The 21,472-nt window shown below is 36.0% G+C and overlaps 1 protein-coding gene across 1 annotated transcript in view; it reads right to left on the minus strand.

Annotated features, from left to right (window-relative positions):
• Positions 1-21,472, minus strand: part of GPC5 (glypican 5) — a 693,690-nt gene that overhangs the window by 607,341 nt on the left and 64,877 nt on the right. The window lies entirely within an intron of this gene.

Here is a 21,472-nt window from a genome sequence, read left to right on the forward strand (position 1 = left end):
TTAAATCAATATAAAAATCCTAGAAAGGATCATACTGAAACAAGCAGCGGATCTCAGGTTTGAGAAAGCCTTTCTATGCATAAAAGCAGTACAATATAAGAAAGCTCAAAAGAAAAAGATGGTATCTAGTTACAGAATACGCAATATATAAAGGATTAAGATAAACCTCTTTAATCAATACTGCAATAAAAAAAATGACATGGAATGAACTAATAACCCACAAAAGACATATAATTAGCTAATAAAAACAGGTGGAAAAGTTAAATATCCTTCAAAGTACAATAAACGCAAATTAACAGATATTTTTTCAGTAAAACTAGCAAAAGCTAAAAAACTAGATGTATCCATTACTGGAGAGGATACAGGAAAATGGAATCTGTGGAATAATCTTGATGGGGTATAAATTAACACAAGCTTTCTGGGAAACAAGTTGGCAATAGATGCCAAGATCATTATAAATCTGTAGAGTTTTTTCAGAAAGAAAAACTAAGATACGGGTAGAAACTGCATATCCCTGGAAGTTTATTCCACTTTACATTTCAAGAGTTTGCCAGGCATGATGGTTACCAGTGAGGACTCTGGAACCAAATATCCTGATTTCAAATTCAAACTCTGTAGCTTCCCAGCTGCATGACTTGGGGCAAATCACCTAATGTGCTATGCCTCAGTTTCCACATCTGCGGAATGGGGCATAATAACAGCACCTGCCTATGAGGTTGTTCTGCAGATTAAACCAGATGATACCGCTAAAGACTTAGAGCAGCTCCTAGCACAAAATAAACACAATATAGATGACAGCTATAATTATTGTGTTTATAATTCAACATTGGAAAGAGTATGGTTTTAAAATCACATATGCATGCAATCTTTTGTAGCTATAAAATATCATTTTTCCAAAGAATATTTAACAACATGGAAAAGTAAACAATAAAAAATAACTTTATATATATATATATTATGCTTTATACATAAAAGAGCAGGTAAACAGAAGAAAATGGTAAGAGGTAAATATTTCAAATAGCAACAGAAATTATGTAGGAATGGTGATGGTATGAGTGCTATAATGACAAACAATCTTGGCTTACTTAGATAATGAAATTTATCACCAACTTGGATCAGAAATACTACAACCAAATTATTAATATATTTTACATCCAAAAAGTTAATCTTGTGTGCTCAAGCCTCTTTAAGTATAGCTGATATAAGTACTAGAAACTCTTATAAATTATACATTAATTATTAAATATTATTTGGCTATATGCTCAATATAAGGCAAGTACATGAATATACCAAAACAGATCATGAGTAATTTTAAGTAGTCTCATGTGATTAAATATGGCTTTGAATTAAAATGTTACTTTAGGAAAGAGAATAAAGAAATCTATGTGAAAAACATCTTAACATAAAGCTTTTTTGAGCATTTAGTGTCACACTAACTTTATTCTCATGTAACATGAAAAACAAGGTCTTAGGATGACATATTGCTTTCCTGGGATTCAAAGAGGTTATTAATAGTAAGTATTTTTCAGAATATATATTGTAGCATAACCTCTTAAATAGTGAAACTTTTCATAAGAATGCCCATGAAAATATGAATATCTCGTTATTTGCTCTCTTAAAATATGAATACGTATAAGCTTTCTTTTTGAGTACTGTTAAAGACCTAATTGAAGCAACTTGTAAAATATATTAGGACCATCATCACTTTGAACCCAAACTTGTTTGCATGTGAGGTCCAGTTTACGTAGTAGTTTGACCTGAGATAGACATTGTTTAGCTCTGAGTATCACATGCTTTGAGTTTCACTTTAATAATAAAATATTTAAGAAGTTCTCCTTACTCTACCTTTTATTTATTTGGGTGAAAAACAATAATGTCTTAGACTTGTAGGGTATATGAGAGATCAACTTATACAACCTCCTACTTCCTCTAGAAATCTTTCAACAACTTAGATGGTACTCCAGACTTTGTCTCAATCCTCAAGGCTCAGAAAGCTCTCAAACCATTTTACCAGGCAACCTATGACACTTTTGGATTTGATTAAATATTATGTTATAGATCATAGTATGGAAGTTGGAACACGGGCATTGGAGTCAGGGCAGGGCTAACCCTAGCCCTGAAGTTTTCTAACTTTATAATGCTTTCTTTGGGCAAATTACTTAACCGCCTAGATTCTCAGCTGCTTCCCTTTAAAATGGGCTTAATTTATGGAATAGCTGTGATTCTATATACATTGTGTATGTACATGAAAACTTTTACATGTAAATCCTTAATATTTTATATGTTTTACATTTCTTTTATAAGATGTGAAGTAATGAGTTAAATATATTTTTCTAATCAGTTTTCTGAAGCATATTTGGTGACTAATCCATCTTTTTGAAAACTCACTCAAAATTCCACCTTGCTCAAATATGCATACCACATCTCTTATGTTGCCTGACACAAGGTAGACACTCAATAAATGGAAATTCTTGTCCTCCTTCTACTGTGTTTAAACCTACTTTCCTATAGACTCCATTGTCCCTGTTTTGCCTGTAGTCATACCAAAAAAACTTATTCAACAAACGGAACAGCCTCTGTTCCTTCGATCAGTCTTCATATGTCACAGTTTTCCACTATAATGCCATCACGGCTGCCTTCCTTTTCATAAGCCTTAATTGCCAAGGTTCATCTAACAAGGTGTCATCTTGAATGAACCATGTTCTACCAGACATGATTTCACAATTGCAGATGACTGGAAAATAATACCCTCCCTTGTTCCCAACACTTCAGTTCTATAAATGCAGTCTAATTTGGGGGAAACATTTCTCACATTCAATTCATACTTTGTTGAACTAATAAGTTTTGTCATTAGCTGAAGCCATGATTCTTTTTTTATGCGGACCGTTTTTAAGTCCAATTTTTCCTATTTGGAAACTATTAGGTGTTTAGATTATCTGATAATAATCTTTAAAAATGCCCAAAATCTAATAACATGAAAGAAAAGGTCACATCCTTTATCTTATATTTTTTATTATCTCTTTCATTCAAGTTCAAGACATTATCTAAGAATTCACTTCCTTTAAATATATGTTATTTTAGAGTCATAGAGTAAGTTTTAAAACTAAAAAATATTTCAAAGAGAGTGATAGTCTTTTTCAATTAAGTATACTATCAGTGTTTTCAGCATTCATCTCAGTTTAGACATTTTTTCATTTTCACGTGCCACGAGAGAAAAGTTTCAGAAAAGTATATACAACATAATTACATTTTGGCATATGAGTGCTTATTCACAAGTATACACAGATTTGAAAATTTAGTATATGTATATTTGGTATATATAAGCATGTATATACCAAAATACTATGTTTAGCTTTGGGGCTATGGGATGGGAATTAAGGGACGATGAGAGTTGAATTTTCTATGCCATTCGTTATATTTTTCATGTTTTTCTTATAGTAGGCATATTTTGCTTTTATAATAGCATTTAAACTCTTACATGGATAATTGCTATAATAAGCAAATATCAGTCAATTTAATAAGCAGGAAAAAGTCAGAACATCATGTTTTACAATCTTAGTTACTAATAAAAGCCACCCATAGGTAATCCACTATTTTTTAAAATTTATATTGACATTAATGTGCTTTTATTTTAAATATGCTTAAGAATATTATTTTCAAAGTCATTTTTTCTATAACTTGATTTAAATCTTTTACCTTTCCCAAACACTCTGTTTTTAGATGTTTTCCACTTCATCATATGGAAGTAAATTTTACTTATTTGTTAACTACTCTGCTTCTATATTATCCATAAACTCAAAGAGCTTATTGGCACATAGCTCTTTCACGCTTTCAGAATTTTATGCAACTTTGTGATATCTTGCAGTATCCTGTTAATAGGATGAGCAAGAGACAATCAAGATAAAATATTGGGAAACCAGACTACACTGCCATAGAACAGGGAAACTCATTACTAAAATCCATAGAAACAAAAGAACAAAATTAATGGTCTTAAACATTAATAAAGAGGGTGAAACTGAGGGATAACAATTTTTCATTTTCTTCTCAACCTTAAATACATCTATTTTATTTAGAATTACTTTTATGAATCTCTATTCAAATTAATAAAATAATTAATCATCTTTAAAGAGTAACAGGTTTACTCCTAAGAAAACAAAGAATGTAGTGAAAGAGTATGGACTTGGGAGTCAGAAGACCTTGACTTCAATATGCCTCTGATTTATTCCCCAAACTCAGGCAAAGAAATTTGCTTCTCTGACCCTCAATTTTCTCTTCTATAAAATAAGAGTAATAGCATATATGCCTAATGGAGTTGCTGTGAATTGTTAAATGAGAGAAAATATGCAAAGCCCATATCACATAATAGAAACACAAAAAATATTAGTTTTCTTCCTTCTTTCATAATAATCCTATTCTACAAAAAGAAAGCTAAATGAAATAATATATCAACACTTTTAAACAACTTAAAAGCTTACTATTATCTAAGATTTAATCAAAAGACTGTATTTGAGAAGATAAGAGTATCTGGAAAGTTACTATCTCTTTTTTAAAAAGGAGTTACAGGGGAAGAGGTTTCCAGCGAAAATGGCATCCTAAACTCATCCATTTATGGATTTCCCCTACCAAAACTACTAAAATGACATTGAGGAAAATAAAAGAGCCTAAAGGGTAAAGAATAAGAAAAGGGACAACAGCAGATAAGAATGGTTAACAAAATGTTGGAAGATGGAAACAGCCAGAAGGAATGTAACCCACTTAGAGTAGAGTTAAATAATTGGCTTATTTTAGTTTTTATTTTGGGAAACGTGAGCAAAAAGTTGAGTTTCACATCTGAATGGATGTGCCATAGCACAGAGCTAGCACACAGGGAGTTAAAAGTCCAGAAGGAAGACAAGGACACAGGAACATAAGGCCCCCACTACCAACCAGTGCGTTTGCAGAAATTTGGGAAAGGGCCTTGAACTTCCATGGATGGTGAAATTGGGTTTAAGTCAATCACATTTAAATATCTCAGTGGTAAGAGTGATCATCCAATAATTATTCCATATATTCTTAGGTATTGTTCTCTGCATGGGAATCCTCCCCAATACCCTCTGATATGTGTCCAGCGGATCACAGGTAAAACAGGGTTTATCAGCAGTAAGAATCAGATGGCCAAATTGGTTGACCAAGGCTCTTACCCTACCACTGGGCAAATGAGACTTCTCTATTTCTATACATTCTGTCATTTACTCGTCAAATATTAACTGAATAAATTCTATGTGCCAGGAACCATCCTAATGTCTAAGGACAGAGTAGTGAAGAAAACAAAGTCCCTATCCTCAAGGATTTACAGTCGAATGGCAAGAGACAGACAATAAACACATAAAAAATATGTCAGTCCTGTTAAGAAAAAGAGGGGTACAGAAGGTGATAAGAATGGAAGTGGGGGTCTATTGGATACAAGATAGACAGAGAAAGCCTGTCTGAGAAGCCTCGACATGAGCAAAGAACTAAAGGGAAATGAGGGTATGACCCAAGAGGATGTCTAAGGGAAGAGATTCCTGGAAAAGAAAACATTAAGCACAAATGAAATACAAAAAGGAGTCCAGAGTACAAAACTAGTAAGTGACGGCTCTCAGGGAGCTCACCTCCTATAGATAGAGACAGACAATAAACAAACACAAACAATGTGTTTTGGACAGTGGTAATTTTAATACAGAAAATTAATGTGGCCTAAAGTAATAGTAAATGACTCAATGTATCTATTTTAGATTGAGGTATTAGGAATGACTAGCCTAAGGAATTGAGATTAGGATGGCTGCCCGTAATAAAGCTGTCTCTGAAAGGTAGCAGAAGGGCAACTGTGCCAGCCAAGCCTGATGGAAGAAAAAGGTAACCACACAGAGAGGGATGATTGGAAAACAAACTCCTTCCAATGTCACTGCAACTTACATGGCTCTGTAGGAGTTATTAAAAATAAAAATCATATGCAAAAAGAAGTGATGGGGAAACTGCTGAAGCCAAAATGTTAAGGAAAGCTTAATTTTCGAGACATATTGGATGAAGAAAATACAGCAAAAGTGACTAAGAAGTGTTCAGAGAGTTAGTAGGAAAAACCATGGCATTTCTTTCTCTTCTCTAAGTTTTATCCTTGACTTTCTCGTCCTTTCAGTTTTCTCACTCTCTCTTGTTTCAGTGTTCACTTCCTCACTCAGGACTCAGATTTTTGTCTCCCAAGACCCAAATACATATTATATATTGAACATCTCCACTCAGAATAATACACTGATCTATCAAATTCAACCATACCAAACCTGAACTCATTATACCGAATACTGTATTCTCATTCTAAGATAATAACAAGTGTCCAGTTACCTGAGGTAGAAGCCCAAAGTCATCTTTGACTTTTTCTCCCTCCTTTGCAGACCATAGAAGATATAACAGTACTCATGTCCACCCAATTCTACCTTTGAAAAATCATCTTTGGTCCCATTTCTCTCATTTCCTCTGGATCCCTGAGTTCCATCTCTTAACATCAATCACCTGAATTACTGAAGCAGCTTCCTAATTGACTGCCCTACTACTATACTGTTCACCAGTCACTCATCCTCCACCCTTTTAGGAGTTATCTAATATTCGACAAGGGAGCCAAGAGCATACGATGGAGAAAGGAGAGTCTCTTCAATAAATGGTGTTGGGAAAACTAGACAGCCACATGCAAAAGAATGAAAGTAGACCATTATCTTACACCATGCACAAACATCAACTCAAAATGGATTAAAGACTTGAATGTAAGACCCGAAACCATGAAACTTCTAGAAGAAAACATAGGCAGTACGCTCTTTGACATCAGTCTTAGACGCATATTTTAAAGTACCATGTCTGACCGGGCAAGGGAAACAAAAGAAGAAATGAACAAATGGGACTACATCAAACTAAAAAGCTTCTGCACAGCAAAGGAAACCATCAACAAAACAAAAACACAACCTAAAAATTGGGAGAAGATATTTGCAAACCATATATCAGATAAGGGGTTAATATCCAAAATATACAAAGAACTCATACAGCTCAACAACAAAAAAATCAACAACCCAATTAAAAAATGGGCAAAAGATCTGAACAGACATTTTTCCAAAGAAGATATACGGATGGCCAACAGGCATATGAAAAGATGCTCAACAACATTAACTATCAGGGAAATGTAAATCAAAACTACAATGAGGTATCACTTCACTCTGGTCAGAACGGCTATAATTAACAAGACAAGAAATAACAAGTGTTGGAGAGGGTGTGGAGAGAAGGGAACCCTCATACATTGCTGGTGGGAGTGCAAACTGGCACAGCCACTATGGAAAACTGTATGGAGTATCCTCAGAAAATTAAAAATAGATGTACCATATGGTCCAGCTATTCCACTGCTAGGTATTTATCCAAAGAACTTGAAAACACAAAGGCATGAAGATACTTGCACCCCTATGTTCACTGCAGCATTATTCACAATAGCCAAGACTTGGAAGCAACCTAGGCACCCAACAAGGGATGAATAGATACAGATGTGGTATATATACATAATGGAATACTACTCAGCCATAAGAAATGATGAAATCCGGCCATTTGTGACAACATGGATGGACCTTGAGGGTATTATGCTAAGTGAAATAAGTCAGAGGGAGAAAGTCAAATACCATATGATCTCACTCATAAGTAGAAGATAAAAACAACGACAAACAAACACATAGCAACAGAGATTGGATTGGTGGTTACCATAGGGAAAGGGGGAAGGGGGGAGGGCAAAACGGGTGCTTAGGCTCACAAGTGTGGTAATGCACTATAATTAGTTTTTGGGTGGTGAACATGATGTAATCTACACAGAATTCGAAATACATTATGATGCACATCTGAAAGGTTTATAATGTTATAATCCAATGTTACTGCAATAAAGAAAAAAATAAAAAATAAAACACAAATAGGATTTTTTAAAATTATTTTACTGAAGTCATATTGGCTTACAACATTGTGTACATTTCAGGTGTACATCACTATATTTCAGTTTCTTTATAGACTGTACCACCAACAGTCCAGTTTTTCTCTGTCACCATACAAATGTGCCCCTTTACCCCTTTCACCCTCCCCTCATCCCCTTCTCCTCCAGTAACCACTAATCTGTTCTCCTTATCTATGTGTTTGTTTGTTTATCTTCCACATACGAGTGAAATCATATGGTATTTGTCTTTGTCAGATATTTCAGTCAGCATAATACCCTCAAGGTCCAACCATGTTGCCGCAAATGGTACAATTTTGTCTTTTTTATGGCTTAGTAGTATTCCATTGTGTATATACCACATCTTTAACCATTCATCCATTGATGGGAACTTTGGTTGCTTCCACATCGTGGCTATTGTGAATAATGCTATGATGAACATAGGGGAGTATAAATCTTTTTGAATTATTTATTTCATGTTCTTTGGATAAATACCCAGTCGTAGGATAGCTAGATCATATGGTATTTCTATTTTTAATTTTTTGAGAACTCTCCAAACTGTTTTCAACAGTAGCTACACCAGTTTACATTCCCACCAACAGTGTATGGGGGTTCCCTTTACTCCACATCCTCTCCAACACTTCTTATTTCTTATCTAGTTAATTATAGCCATTCTGACAGGTGTGAGATGATATTATAGTAAAACACAAATATGATTATTTTAATACCATGTTTTAAAACATGTTGCTTTCCCAGATTCCTCAGCTTGCCTTTCTGCCCTTTCATCTCCCCATGCCCCTGGCTGGCCTACCAGCAGTTCACCTTCTAGTCATGGTGAAGGCCTTGCCTTCGACTTCTAATATGAACCATCAAATCATAGCCCATTATACCTCTACACACCTGTGCATCCAGTTCCCTCTGCCCACAGGTAAGCTGCTCTTTTGCCTCCTTTATTTGTTCAGTCAGTCAGTCAGTCAGTCAGTCAACAAGCATGCAAGCTAAAATTCCTGGGGGCAATAGAAAAAAAAAGGTAAAACAATAAATAAAAAATAATTTTTAAAATGTGATAAGCATTACAAAATTTAAAAAAGAGAGACTTTAGATAGGTATCTCTGAAAGCCAAGACCTCAAAAATAAAAAGGAAGTAGCCAAGATATAACTGGGGTCTGGTGTGAGAGAGCATTATGCAGAGGAAACAACCCAAGGATGAAAAAGAGCCTAGAAACCGTAGTGAGGAGTTTGAATATTAGTTTATGTACAATTAGAAGTCATTGGAGAATATTAGGCAGGGGAATAAACCTCCATATTAAAATAAAAATGAAGAAAACAGCAGAAATAACTTATTCCCATTTTGACTTTAAATAGATTAAATTCATCTCTTTATAAATACTGACACTGATATCATGAACTATCACCCCAAAACTGTTGCCCTGCCTTCTTTACAAGGCAATAGTTCCAGTTTTTCACCTTCAACTCTTCAACACTGTGCCTCAACATATGCTATTCAGTGAAGAATGGTATCGATTTTTGTGGACTAATTTGTTCAGATTAATTGGTACATGGTTAGGAGAACGAGTGCATATTGCAATTATAAAATAAGGCTAAATGCAATAAATATATGACTCTGGAGCATGAAGGGGAGAACGGGATATTTAGAACAACTAAAAAATTATTGTGTCATCCCTTCTAAAGAAATTGGAGCAAGTAGAGAAATAATGAGCCATTATTCAGACGACATTACAGGAACTAACAAAGCAGCCAGGCCAGACTAATTTGATGACTTTTTTTCTTTATAGTAGAGAATCTTGTGGTTGAAAAAAAAAAATCAGAAGTATAAACTATATCTGCCTTTGGTAAGATATTTGATACATAATAACTTGCAGAAAGATTTTAAATCAAGTTTGTTTGGACAGAAACACGATTAAAATGACTCAAAGTTAGATGTATGTATAAAACTGTAAAGTATAATTATAAATGCCCATACATCTTTCTTCGTAGTCATAACAAGCCTTGTTCCATAAAGGGCCATTATTGGTTTAAAATGTCTTATAAAATTAACCTAGCGGATGGAAAAAAGTACATTACTTGTTTATTCACATATATCAAAAGGGAAGAAAATAAGCAGAGGACCAATAATTATGTGAGGAAAAAAGGGAGTAAGGGAGAAAAGAAATTAGTTAATAAAGACTTTAAAATCAGAAGACCCAACTTTAAGTAGAGAACATGTCATTTACCAAGTATTCCTGGGACGTATATGCTGATACAGATTGTAATTTTAGCTTCAAGTTTTTATTTTTATTCCTTTACAGAATGCAATTTTGTTTTAAGAATTTTTTCTTAATACTAATACGATATTTCCCAATCATATGATTATTCTCCACTTAGATTTAGCTATAAAAGAGTACAAGATTCATTCTCTCCCAGTGTTTCTATGTTTCTCTATTTTGGAAACAAGTGTTGGGGACACAGTTTTAAATAGAGTAGTCAGAGAAGACATTACAAGAAAATGCAAAGCTCTGCAAGCTGTCTTGAGGAAGAATATTCCAGGCAGAGTAAAGAGCAGATGTCGAAGCCCTGAAGTTAGACTGCTAATGGGCTGAAGGAGAAGAACAGAGGCCTCTGCTGCTGGAACAGAGTGAGAACGTGGGAGAGAAGTTACAGACAGCCCCAAAGAGATGTCCGGATTGAGCGGAGCCTTGTAATCCCCAGCAGGGCTGTTTTACTCTGAATGAAATGGAAGCCATTGGAGGAATTTGAGCAGAGGAGAAACATAATCTCATGTTTAACAGCCCCCTACCCCCAAGCTGCTATAGGGAGAATAGACTGCAGGGGTCAAGGACAGAAACAGTGAGAACAGTCAGCATAGTGTAAGACTCTAGATTAAACAACAGCAGTGGCTTGGACCAGTCTGCTAGCAATGGAAGGATAAGATGTAGTCAGAGTACAGATATATTTGAACTAGAGCCAATAATGTACATTCAGATCGGGTACAGGTATGAAAGAAAGATCAGAATCAAGGATGCCTCCAGAATTCCCATTAATTGAGGCAAGGAAGACTTTCAGTAAAGCAAGTTTGGGAAACAAGCTCAGTAGTTCGGTTTGGAGTCTGAGATATCTTAGAAATTCAAGTGAAGACATCAAGGATTCAGTTACATATATTTGCCAGCAGTTGAGGACAGAGGTCCAGGAATAAGATAGTAATTTTGATATTTAAAGCCATAGACTCAGTGAGATCATTTTAAAAAGTGAGTACAGATGAAAATAAGAGGAAAATTAAGAATTGAACTTTGTGGTAGTTCAGAGATAACACTGAAGGAGATGAAAGAACCAGCTAAAGAGACTAAGGAAGGGCAGTCAGTCAGTAAAGGAGTAGAAAAAGCAAGAAAACGTGGTATCCTGGAAGTCAAGTGAAAAAACAAATTTCAAAGAGAAGGGAGTGATCACCCTGCTGTGTGTTGCTGACAAGTCAATTAAGATGAAGACAGAGAACTGGATTTAACAATGGATTTAACAACGTGGAGATCACTGGGGATACTGATAAGAAGTGTCTCTTTCAGGTGGCATAGGTGAAAGTCTGTTGCAGTGGATTCAAAAGAGAGTAGGAGGAGAGAAACTGCAGACAGCAAATGTAGACAGCCCTTTATAAGACACTCTATAAAAGGAAAAAAGGTGGAGCAGCAGAAGGTTTTGGTTTTTATAGGAGAAATAAGAGCTTATTAGTATGTTGACGAGACTGAGTAAAGAAGAAAAAAATAATGGTGCAAAAAAGAAGAGGAGTATGACGAAGCAAAAGAAAAGAATGATTATAATGATCGGCAGTAAATCCAGTTAGATAAGGAGGAATATGGGTGCTTGAGGGTTGAGAGCAACAGTGAAAAGGGGGTAGGACCAATGACGTCAAGGAATCGTTAAGAAGTAGTTCTTATGAGAAGCAGCAGGGAAAAAATAGGAGGTGGTGACCATAGGAAAGAGCTTTGCTTGAAACTGAAATTTTGCAGTAGTTACAGTTATTTGCCATGATAAGGACCAGGGTACGTCCATGGAGTGAATGGCTGAGATAACACAAAGGACAAGATCATTGGAAGAAAGTAGTCGAAAAGTTAGCATATTGGAAGCATCACATTTGTTGTTAATTAAATCACCCAAAATTATGACCACCAGGAAGTAGTGTTCAGAAAAAATGACAAGGCACCAGAGGTTTCAATTTTCAGGGAATAAGAAAAGATAAATCAAATAGTATCCATCAAAGAACCTTTTAACTTAGTGGGGCAGAGTACATATATAAATTTAATGTAATATAGTAAGTGCTAAAATAGAGATATGAACCAAGCTCCATGGAATGATTGAAGAGAAAATGATTGTTAGGTACTCAACAGACATCAAAAAGATGAATGAATGAACTGTGGGTCTGGTGAGTGTAGTGGGTTGAACGGTGGCCCCCAAATAGATAAGGTCCGGCCAGAACCTGTGAACGTAACCTTATTTGAAAAAGCGGTCTTTAAAGACGTAATTAAGGATCTTGAGATGAGAACATCCTGGCTTACTCAAGCAGACCCTAAATGCAATGACTTATAAGAGACAGAAGAGGCAAAGACACCAATACAGAGGAGATGTGAAGATGGAGGCAGAGATTGGAGATATGTACTCACAAGCCAAGAAACACCTGGAGCCACCAGAAGGTGGAAGAGGCAAGGAATGGAAACTCTCTAGAACCTCTAGAGTGAGCGGCCCTATTGACACTTTGATTTGGATCTTCTGGCCTCCACAACTGTGAGAAAATAAATTTTTAAGCTGCTTGGTTTGTGATAACTTGTTACAGAACGAATACAGTGAGAAAAAGTTTCACGGGGATATCTGAACTGAATCTTGAAAGAAGAATAGAAGTTTGAAAAGGCAAGAAGGTAAAGTGAGCAGTGAAATATTATTCCAGACAGTATGTACAAGGGCAAGAAGTAATGAAGGGACATGGCATGTTTCAGGAAAAGTGAAAAGTTGAGGGTAGCTGGACATGTGGTTCTAGGATGTAAAACTAGGTTATATATCCAATAATGTGCACCTTGTATAGCAAAGAGGAAGCAAAGAAGAAGTTTTGACCATTTTCCTTGAATGAAGCAACTTATGCAGTTAGCGATTTCTCTCTGGGCCGAACCTAGATAGATTGTAAAGTAAGTTAGACCTGTATCCATCTTTTCTTCAAATACATATATTTACTCCTATGGTCCTAAGGAGTTGAAGCCCTGATTTAAAATACAAATTGGGCAATAACACCAACAGTCAATGATGTATTCATAATTAGTTCACCATATTGCTTAACTAATACCCAGGCTAAACAATTGAAACTAACGGCTAAAAAGTCTTGATAATGATTGGAAATTAAATAAAAAACAACAAATAAAACCCTGAGGAAGTGCTACCTAAATATCCTAGTCCATCATCTGCCTATTTTATTTAAAATCCAAAATCATTACCTTTCCCCTAGAACTAGCTCTGAAATTTCTTATTTCTCAGTGGCACTCTCATTCTTCCCAGTGTCCGGGCCTGAAAGCTTGAAGTTTCTTCTCTCTACCATCAAGAAAAGTATCTGATAACTCATCCTGTTACATGTCTCTCCAATTCACCCATTTTATTCTATTTCCATCCATCATCCTAGTATAGCATCTTATTCTTAAACTCTCTTACTCCCATGTGTTTTCCCTCCAATTCTTCAAACTTGTGCAAAACTAAACTTTCTAATTTACACATGCCATCCCCTATCGTAATAATTATTATTATCTCTTACCAAACGACCAGTCTGTATTATCCATTTGGCATTTAACTAAACATACAAAGCACGTGGGTATATAAAAAGTGCTACACTATCACCAGTTTTGGTGATCCCCTCTTTTTCTTCTAATAATTCATATATGCATGTGGTAAAAAATTCTAAAGATACTTCAGAGTGTACATTGAAAAGTTAATCTCTATTCCATCCCTGGTTGTAATTTTCCTATTTCTCTACTCTACAATCAAACTGATAACAGTAATAGCAAGTATTTTTGTATCTGTAACTATATTTCTCTTTTCCAAGAGCAATTAGGTTTTATGAAAATGTTCCTAACACAAACTCTTATCTCATTTCAACAGTAAAGGCATGGGGCTGAGGGGCGCGGCTTCCTTAGACTATAGGATGTCATATATGATGGTAACTAAAAGAATTTTAAGATATGGTTTTTTGGAACAAACCAATAAAGAAAAAAAGTTGAAGTAGTGTGGAAAATTATTTAAATGGTTTTTATGAACACTCATTATTTAAGGTGAAATAATTTTAAAAGCAAAAAGAATTTGGTTGAATCTAACTTAGCCACCTGTATTAACTCACATACTCACCCATTTATCATTCAACACTACTCAGATTTTATTTTATGCCATTTATGTCTATCTTTCCTTTAAGACCCAACTCAAATTGTCCTAACTTCCCTGAGAGAACCACTTCACTCTTCTAATCTCCCATAATAATGGACACATTTTGACATTATAAAGGAGTACCTTATAAGATTGTCAGGGTGTAAAGTAAAAATCAAGTTTAGTATAGTCTAAATAACCCTTTCAAACCTGGTAAATCACCTATACAAGAAAGAATCTCAGTTCTATATCAAACTGAGCTCAAAGAGATGTTTCATACTGAGAAAACCGTCATGACCATATATAACATCATAGGAATATGGAAATCTGGAAAAATAGGTCTGTATGTACTCGCTGGGTCATATTCTCTCCATGAATGGAAGTATTTAATTTATTATATGCATTTCTCTCTTGATCTCCTTCCCTCCACTCAAAAACTTATAGTGGAATTAAATGTGTGTATAATGCAATTCCTCTGAGCAGACTATCTTGCAAATTGTTCTATAGACCTATGGCCTCAGCTATAGTGTAAATATCCCCCCAAAAAACCTCTTTGAATGCCTAATGTTAAAATGTTACATATGGTAGTTGCTTGGCAAATACTTTCTGATGACATTATACGAGAGGATAATATGAACTTATTGGGCTCCTGCAGTGAGGACAAAAATCAAAGATAAGAGATGGGGCCAGAAGGAACACAGAAGACAAGCTTTACTGATGTATAATGTCTGATATATAAAGGAGAAATAGAGGTAACAGATTTCCCAATGATATGGTTAAAGCTTAAACTTCTTAACTCAAAAATAAGCCATTCTGGGAAACATTCAGTGATAAATAAGAATATCAAGCCTGAATCAAATCTCAGTTTGGATGTTTTCATTTCTTAGATACACCCTATACAACCTTCAGTTCTTTGATCCCCCATCAGTCACAGATTTTGTTCTGTAGGAATACAGCCTAGACACAGAGAATCACTCCAGCAGCATGTAGGAGAATCTATGAATCATTCTTCAACCCAATGCAATCCTCACCTGTTTCTCTGTTCACTACAATGAACAGAATCATCTTTGCTTTACTCCTCCAGAATACACCCTCTAAGTTCAAAATTGATGCTACATTCCAATTTACTCACCTTCTTTCTCAAACTCGTAACCAAGTAGTAAGCATTTGCATCCCTCCTACTTCGGGTTTATTTTAAGGCTACCATATATACTGAGTTTGTTTGTTTGCTTGTTTGTTTTCATTTTTCTTAAAGATAGCCTTAACTGAGCAGGTTTAATCCTGGCATTGTCTTGTCTTGTTTCAAAGGCGTCAAGACCAGGAGACAGCTAGTCTTAGACATTTTCTAATTATTTCTTAGCTTTCTCGCCTCCCTAGACCTGGAAAGCTTATATCAAAGTTAGTCTAACAAATAACCAACCTTGCAGCTGACTATACAATAATGCATCAACAAAGAGGATACATTCTGAGAAATGCAACGTTAGGTGATTTCATCCTTGTGCGAACATCGGAGAGTGCACTTACACAAGCCTAGATGAGATTGCCTACTACTCACCTAGGCTCTATGTTACTAATCTTATGGGAGCACCACCGGCATAAATGTGGTCCATCGTTGACTGAAACATCTTTATGCGGTGCATAACTGTATAGTATTATTTGAGGGTCTCTGGAAAAGCCCCTAAAAAGAACCCAATGGGTTTAACATAGTTAAAACTATTTTGCTACATTATGTTTTATTCAAATGTATTTAAAAGGTTCAGTGAGGGGAAAAAGGAGGTCAATGTCTATTTGAGAAGCAGTTCAGCTTGAAGAGAGAGGCAAATTGTAAACTGCAGGGTTCTGTTAAAAAGTGATTCCCTGGCAAAGACCAATTCATCACGAAGGAGCAGGGCAGGGGTGGGAGTTGGAATGAGCCCAGTGGTTAGTCTAACCAGAAGAGAAAAGGGGAATTACTAGTGCTAGAATCTTGGTTACCAGGTAACTACAGACAGATAGGAAACTGAACACTATAGGATCTTAGCTACAAGAAGAGAAAACACATCAGAGTGGGTTGCAATTACTCTTAATTAGTTCACTTGTTTTCAGTCTTTTCTGTTCTGACATAGGAAAAGTTGGAAAAATCAATACATAAAAGAAGAGCGAGGATTTTGCGGAGGTATAAAAACAAACTTATCAAATTATTTGGAAAAATTTCAAATTTGAACCTAAGATTGTTTATGTAATCCAGAGCAGTGCTTCTCAAACTTTAATGTGCGTATGGACCTCCTAGTGATCTTGTTAAAAGGAGGGTTCTGACTCAGTAGCTCTGGGGGAGGGCTTGAGATGCTGCATTTCTCACAAGCTCTCAGGTGATTCCCATGATGCTGGTCCATAGACCACACTTTGAAAAGTAAGCATAGAATATAGCATCGTTCACTGATTATAGAGAAATTTTCTGAAGAGAGCTTCTGCAGGGCAGGAAAAGTACAAATAATGTCATCATACCCACTAAATATCTAGTGATATAGCAAGCATTCAATACGTGTTTATTCAATTCAGTGGTCTCTCAGTTGAGTACTCTGTTTTGCATTTTTGGAGTTTGTCCCCATCCCTAAAGACATCTCTACTATTTTAAACCAAAATTATCCACTATTTTAAACCAAAATTCTTTAATTTTCTAACAAAAAGAATTTGAAATCAAGGAGAAAAATGCCTCTTCTTTGACATAGTTTCTCGAACTCCTCTCCCAAGTCAAAAACAGAAATATACATTAATACACAAACGTACATACATGCACATCGGTATACACATATTGTAACTGTCTTCAAAGTAATTTTGTTTCTTAGATTTTTACCAAATTTAATTAAGCTTTCTCAGAATTTAGAGGCCTAATTAAAACCTTATTGTAAAGTGCTTCACATTCATTTTAAGTGACTAGGATACAGCTTGGCTCATAATATGTGTTCAATGAAGATTTCTTGGCATATATAAAACTTAAAATTTATTTTTAAATTTATCTGAAGTAACCAAAGCAATAAGGTAAGGCAGAATATTTTCTTCATTTCTTTTTGTAAAAAGAAACTGAGGTACAGAGAGGTTGAGAATCCTTCCAGGGTCACTGAGCTAGTAGGAAACACAGCCGAGACCTGGCGCTTTGTTCCTGACACTAGTACTTTCCCTGCGTCATACCATTTCTCAATATGTCACTGCTCTCTTCAGTACATCAAAAATTAACCTGAGAAGCCAGTGAGATATCACAGTGTGAACACCAAAAAAAAAGAGTGTCGAAACATTTTAGAGAAGAGAGCTCATTTAACAAAATAATACATTCTACAAAAGTAATTTATTCCAACAGCAAATTAATTGCCGTTCTTTAAAGTAAAATTAGCTTTAATTTGACAATGCTGACAATAATTTCATATTCCAAAAATGAATATGAAGATAATATTAATGATGATGAATTCAGGAAAGGTATGATGTACATAATTTGATATTAAGCTGTAATGTTCTCCACTACCCCCTTGAAATTAAGATAAGTTAAGACAATCCAAATTTTCAATAGTGTGTGACCAGCTTACCACCTCTAGGTCAGGAATGTTAGTGGGTAAACTTAATGTGAACACAATCCCAATGGAAGTCGTAGGAGCCCAGGATGGCCAAACTTAGGTGGCCTCATTTAACTGCTAGAAACAAAGTAAGGATTAGCATCATAATAAGCAATAGGGCTGGAGTTGCCATGAGGGTACACAGAATAGTGTGACATACAAAGATTCCTGGATGTGATTAATTAATCAAGAGATCTCCAGAAATAAAATCATTAGACATCTCCTAAGGTCTTGATTAACTCTTGTGAAACAAAACAATTCCAGTGTTAACTTACAAAGGCCTTAGTGAGCCACTAGCCTAGAGAACAGAGCTTCTAGCCTAACTCCCAGGTCACAGATCCAGGGCCTTTTGCATGAAAAGGAGACCAGATATAACTGAGGGAGGACTCAAGTCTACTTTCATCAGACTGTACTATGAACTCTCCTTTAAGCCTTACCAAAAAAAGCCTGTTAACTAGAAGGCCATGTCTTGCAAAAAGAGGAATGCCCAAACTTTGAGGTTATATTGGATAACAGATCTATGATAAAACTAATTCCTGTGGACCTTGGATCATTGTGCTCCAATTCAGTAATTAAGCTATGATAAAATACTAATGATATTTTTATCTAAATAAAAATTACTATCATTTATTAGGATTTATTGGTTTTTAAATAAAATAAAAATTACTATGGTTTATTATGATCATAAGAAACACAATCAGAGGGTGACTTCAATTCAGCTACAATCTATCCTAGATGTGGTCTTCTAATTGAATCAAATTCATAGAGCTTCCAATATTTTATATCGCAACATTTTTTTTCCATTCTCATACACAGGAATCACAAAAAGCAATTGTCAATTATCTGAAGGAGAGCAGTATTTCTCTGACCTTCCCACAGAGCACCACACAGATCCATTACATTAATGATGCCACACTGATAAGATCTAAAGAGCAGGAAAGAGCAGGGCAGGAGACGGAGATAAATCCCTGGGAAACAAGCAGGCTCCCCCTGGAGTCCCTGTGGTCAAATCATCGAAGGCAGTGCTTCCCCAACTTCCATATGCATACAAATCACCTGGGCATACTATTAAACTACAGATTCTGATTAGCAAATCTGAGATTATCTGCATTTCTAACACGTTCCTAAGTGATATGTTGTTAGTTCCTAAATCACACTTTAAGAAGCATAGCTGACATATTGGGATATCTCCTCTAAAATGAATTAGTCTTGCCAAGGAATCATAGTGACAGATGAGATCCTGGATTTTGGATATTCTGCTCCTAGCCTTTTACTATGTCCTTTAAAAGGCTGTCAAGTCTGAGTCGGGTGCAAAGGCAAAAACAGCTCTCTAGCTGACCCAGGTTCCAGTACAAATAGTTCTGCCCTTCAGACCTGGATGATATATGAAGTTTATGACCAGCTCTGATGGAAGAATCTAGAAGAGGCACTTGGGGTTTAGGATTAGACCAAGTGTCCTTTAGCAGGTATCATCTTTTGGTTTAATACTTGGATCCAATGTTGAGTGGGACATTAGGTTACCATTCAACCCAAGCTGCCATCATAAACTAGGTGCCATTAGATCAACTTAGCTGTAAAGTCAGGGTTACTGATCAGCTTTCCGTAATTAAATGGAAGTGATTTATGCAATCAGGCCTGAGAGAGCCCCCAAAGGCAGGAGTAAGTTGCAAGAGATTGTTCACATCACCAGGAACATGACTCCTGTCACACCTGTGAGTCTCCCTCAACCCAAACCCGTGGTAGCAGAGAAGTTTCCTATCACGAATTGGGTTTACAGTCATGCAATATGCTGGCACAAGGCAAAATTGTACTGCTTTAAGATTGTAGCATGTCTCAGGGACAACACTGAAGAACAATGGAGAAGGTAAATATCTTCTGCATGCAAAAATTTGAGCACTCACTTAAGATCTTCCACTTTGCCTAGGAGGAGCAATGATCTGGGGTCAGGATTTATAGAAGACACCTGCACAACAGATAATGTTTGACTAGAAATATTATGAAGAGATTTGGGAACCCAAACGTCCCACATGAATGTTCACCAGAAGACATTCTCTGCAGAAAAGGCTATTAGTAACCATGTGGCAGGATAATGTTTTGAGGAAATTTTTCACATTTTAAACAGAGCTGGATGTTTGCTTAACGAGCGTATGAAGAAAGAAGCCATGGTGGTTAGGCACAAACATGGACTATCTTCATCAAGGACCATCTGCCCTGGTGCAAGCAACCCCACAACTTGGGGTTCTGTTGATTTGGAGGTTTTAGAAAAAAGGGAGAATAACTCCAAGATAGAATAAGAAAAGATGACGGTTCCAACTGAGACTGCCGTCCAGCCATCTGGGAATTCTCAATCACTGAGGAACAAGCAGAAAAGGAAATAAGAATGTTGGTTAGAGTAACTGGTACTGTCCATTAGGGAAGAATGAGGTTGCATGAGCACCCTAAGAACTAGAAGGAGTAAGAGTGTAACCCAAGTGATCTCTGCTTATACTACTTATACTATTGCTTTTACTACCACAACTCTACAGGCACAACCACCAAGGGCTCAGACCCCTTAGAAATAAGGTTATGGCTAAAGATCTCCCCTCCCTCAATTAATGAAGTTGCAGGCCAAATGCTAGATAAGCTAGAAATTGTTCACAGAGACTTACTCTGCGACTCTGGCCAGCTATGATTCTGGCACCTTGAAGAATGAAGGATTGTAGCTTTTTCTTAAAAGCTCTTGCTTGCTGTTCCAGTATTATAATTTCTCATTCTCATCATTTTTGTGTAGAAATGTACGTGGGTATAATTTATGTATATACACACCTATGTGCATATATATGTATAAAGAATATATTTATATACTTAAAATATATGTATTCACAAAGTACATGGAATTATACACAAAATGTGTAGTTTACCTCTACCTCTTTCATTTCCTCTTACTGTTATTCCATATATATAGACATTCAAGACAAGATAATGAAACTGTTAAAGAAATAAAAATCACCAAGAGATGCTGGACTCAGAGAACAGTAGTCCCACGACACTGACTCTCAGTGCAGTAGCTGAAGTGACTGTGCATCATCTCCAAGGTGGAAGGGCTGCTGTAAACACACATGCCTTGAGTAGCCAAGAGTTAGAGAACACGGGACACAAAACACGTGACTGTCCATTTCCCCTAGTGGTCATGTGTGTACAATGCATTTTGGCCACTGGCTACAGCTGATTGATCTAATGGAACAGATGCTTGACTCAAACTGACCCAATATAACTCTCTTTCCAAGAATTTGAAATTTCAACAGAAAAACAGAGACTGGGAGTGTTTGGTGCTGTCAGGCGTAGGACAGTGTTCTAGAGAAAATTTCCACAAGCTTTGGCTAATGAGGACCTTGATGTTGCCTTTTCTTTTCTTTCTTAAGGCTCAGCTCAACACTGTCTTCTAAAATGAAAACACCTCAGAAATTTTCCAACGCATCCCCTCTTTAGTTAAGCAGGACAGAGTCAAATATAGTTGCTTACAATCAACAGAAACTATAGATCTGCAAATTATTATGATAACATT

The sequence above is a fragment of the Equus quagga genome, chromosome 6 (genome assembly GCF_021613505.1).
Source record: "Equus quagga isolate Etosha38 chromosome 6, UCLA_HA_Equagga_1.0, whole genome shotgun sequence".
Classification (NCBI taxonomy): domain Eukaryota; kingdom Metazoa; phylum Chordata; class Mammalia; order Perissodactyla; family Equidae; genus Equus; species Equus quagga.